Here is a 3,384-nt window from a genome sequence, read left to right on the forward strand (position 1 = left end):
TACCCTCTGTAGAGCCTTGTGGTCGGATGCCAAGCAGTTGCCATACCAAGCGGTAATGCAGACAGTCCAGATGCTCTCAATGGTGCAGCTGTAGAACTTTTTCAGGATCTGAGGGCCCGTGCCAAATCTTTTCAGACTCCTGAGCGGGAAGAGGTGTTGTTGTGTCCTCTTCAAAATTGTGTTGGTGTGTGTGGACCATAATAGATCGTTATTGATGTGGATACTGAGGAAATTGAAGCATTCGACCCGCTTCACTACAGCCTCATCGATGTGAATGGGGCGTGCTCAGCCCTCTGTTTCCTGTAATTCACGATCAGATCCTGATGTTGAGGGAGAAGTTGTTGTCCTGCCACCTACTGCCAGATTTCTGACCTCCTCCCTATATTCTGTACAGGAGAGATCTAAGCACGCACCCCTGATGGGCCACTGTATTGAGGGGCAGCGTGGCGGATGTGTTGTTACCTACCCTCACCACCTGGAGATCCAGTTGCAGAGGGAGGTGTTCAGTATCAGGGTCCTTAGCTTAGTAATGAGCTTGGATGGCACTATGGCGATGAACGCTGAGCTGTAGTCAATGAACAGCATTCTCACATAGGTGTTCATTTTGTCCAGCTGGAAAGGGCAGTGTGGAGTGCAACAGAGATTGCATCATCTGTGGATCTGTTTGGACGGTATGCGAATTGGAGTGGGTCCAGGGTGTCTAGGACGATGGTGTTGATTTGAGCCATGACCAGCCTTTTAACCTGTTAGATCTCTAGGGGCGCTATTTCATTTTTGGATAAAAAACGTTCCCGTTTTAAGCGCGATATTTTGTCACGAAAAGATGCTCGACTATGCATATTCTTGACAGTTTTGGAAAGAAAACACTCTGAAGTTTCAGAATCTGCAAAGATTTTGTCTGTAAGTGCCCCAGAACTCATTCTACAGGCGAAACCAAGATGATGCATCAACCAGGAATTAGCAGAATTTCTGAAGCTCTGTTTTCCATTGTCTCCTTATATGGCTGTGATTGCGCAAGGAATGAGCCTACACTTTCTGTCGTTCGCCCAAGGTCTTAGCAGCATTGTGACGTATTTGTAGGCATATCATTGGAAGATTGACCATAAGAGACTACATTTGTGTCCGCCTGGTGTCCGCCTGGTGTCCTGCGTGGAATTCGGTGCGCAATTGCCAGCTGCTCGTACCTATCCATTTGATATAGGGGAGAAACCATGTGTCCAAGAACGATGTATCAATGAAGAGATATGTGAAAAACACCTTGATGATTGATTCTAAACAACGTTTGCCATGTTTTCAGTCGATATTATGGAGTTAATTTGGAAAAAAGTTCGCGTTTTGAGGACTGAATTTTCGGATTTTTTTTGGTAGCCAAATGTGATGTATAAAACGGAGCTATTTCTAATACACAAGGAATCTTTTTGGAAAAACTGAGCATCTGCTATCTAACTGAGAGTATCCTCATTGAAAACATCAGAAGTTCTTCAAAGGTAAATGATTTTATTTGAAGGCTTTTATGTTTTTGTTAATGTTGCGTGCTGGATGCTAACGCTAATGCTAACGCTAAATGCTAACGCTAAATGCTAACGCTAAATGCTAACGCTAAATGCTAATGCTAAATGCTAACGCTAAATGCTAACGCTAGCTAGCTACTTTTACACAAATGATTGTTTTCCTATGGTTGAGAAGCATATTTTGAAAATCTGAGATGACAGTGTTGTTTACAAAAGGCTAAGCTTGAGAGATGGCATATTTATTTCATTTCATTTGCGATTTTCATGAATAGTTAACTTTGTGTTATGCTAATGAGCTTGCTGATAGATTTACACAATCCTGGATACAGGGGTTTTTTCATAGCTAAACGTGACGCAGAAAACGGAGCGATTTGTCCTAAACAAATAATCTTTCAGGAAAAACTGAACATTTGCTATCTGAGAGTCTCCTCATTGAAAACATCTGAAGTTCTTCAAAGGTAAATGATTTTATTTGAATGCTTTTCTGTTTTTTGTGTAAATGTTGCCAGCTGAATGCTAATGCTAAATGCTACGTTAGCCATCAATACTGTTACACAAATGCTTGTTTTGCAATGGTTGAGAAGCATATTTTGAAAATCTGAGATGACAGTGTTGTTAACAAAAGGCTAAGCTTGAGAGCTAGCATATTTATTTCATTTCATTTGCGATTTTCATGAATAGTTAACGTTGCGTTATGGTAATGAGCTTGAGGCTGTAGTCACGATACCGGATCCGGGTTTGGGAGATCAGAGAGGTTAAAGCATTTCATGTCAACAGATGTGAGTGTTACGGGGCGATAGTCATTAAGACAGGTTACCTTAGTGTTCTTGGGCACAGGGACTATGGTGGTCTGCTTGAAAAATGTAAGTATTACAGACTGGGTCAGGGAGATGTTGCAAATGTCAGTGAAGACGAAACTTGCCAGCTGGGCAGCGCATCCTCTGAGGACGCGTCCTGGTAATCCATCTGGCCCTGCGGTCTTCTGAATGTTAACCTGTTTGTTAAAAAGTCTTACTCAGATCGGCTACTCGGATCGGCTATGGAGAGAGCTTGATCACACAGACACCCGTAACAGCTGGTGGTCTCATGCATGGCTCAGTGTTGCTTGTCTCGAAGCGATTTAGCTCATCTGGCAGGCTTGCGTCACTGGGCAGCTCGCAGCTTGGCTTCAATTTGTGATCTGTGATAGTTTGCAAGCCCTGCCACACCCAGTGAGTGTCAGAGGCAGTGTAGTAGGATTCAATCTAAGTCTGGATTGACAGTTTGCCGGTTTTCATGGTTTGTCGGAGGGCTTGGCAGGATTTCTTCAAAGCGACCAGATTAGTGTCCTGCTCCTTGAAAGCAACAGCTCTAGCCTTTTGGCTCAGTGCAGATGTTGCCCCATGGCTTCTGGTTGGGATATGTACAGTTGAAGTCGGAAGTTTACATACACCTTAACCAAATACATTTAAACTTAGTTTTTCACAATTCCTGACATTTAATCCAAGTAAATATTCCCTGTCTTAGGTCAGTTAGGATCACCACTGCATTTTAAGGATGTGAAATGTCAGAATAATAGTAGTGAATGATTTATTTCAGCTTTTATTTCTTTCATCACATTCCCAGTGGGTAAGACATTTACATACACTCAATTAGTATTTGGTAGCATTGCCTTTAAATTGTTTAACTTGTGTCAAACTTTTCTGGTAGCCTTCCACAAGCTTCCCACAATAAGTTGGGTGAATTTTGGCCCATTCCTCCTGACAGAGCTGGTGTAACTGAGTCAGGTTCTTAGGCCTCCTTGCTCGCACACGCTTTTTCAGTTCTGCCCACACATTTTCTATAGGATTGAGGTCAGGGCTTTGTGATGGCCACTCCAATACCTTGACTTTGT

The 3,384-nt window shown here is 42.8% G+C and overlaps 1 long non-coding RNA gene across 1 annotated transcript; it reads left to right on the forward strand.

Annotated features, from left to right (window-relative positions):
* The first annotated feature begins 742 nt into the window (after positions 1 to 742).
* LOC149981215 (uncharacterized) lies at positions 743 to 1,918 on the forward strand. Its single transcript, XR_016483479.1, has 2 exons — positions 743 to 1,487; positions 1,841 to 1,918. It is a non-coding gene; the product is annotated as an uncharacterized LOC149981215 (long non-coding RNA).
* Positions 1,919 to 3,384: the final 1,466 nt, after the last annotated feature.

The sequence above is a fragment of the Oncorhynchus mykiss genome, chromosome 9 (genome assembly GCF_057628025.1).
Source record: "Oncorhynchus mykiss isolate SJ-2025 chromosome 9, ASM5762802v1, whole genome shotgun sequence".
Classification (NCBI taxonomy): domain Eukaryota; kingdom Metazoa; phylum Chordata; class Actinopteri; order Salmoniformes; family Salmonidae; genus Oncorhynchus; species Oncorhynchus mykiss.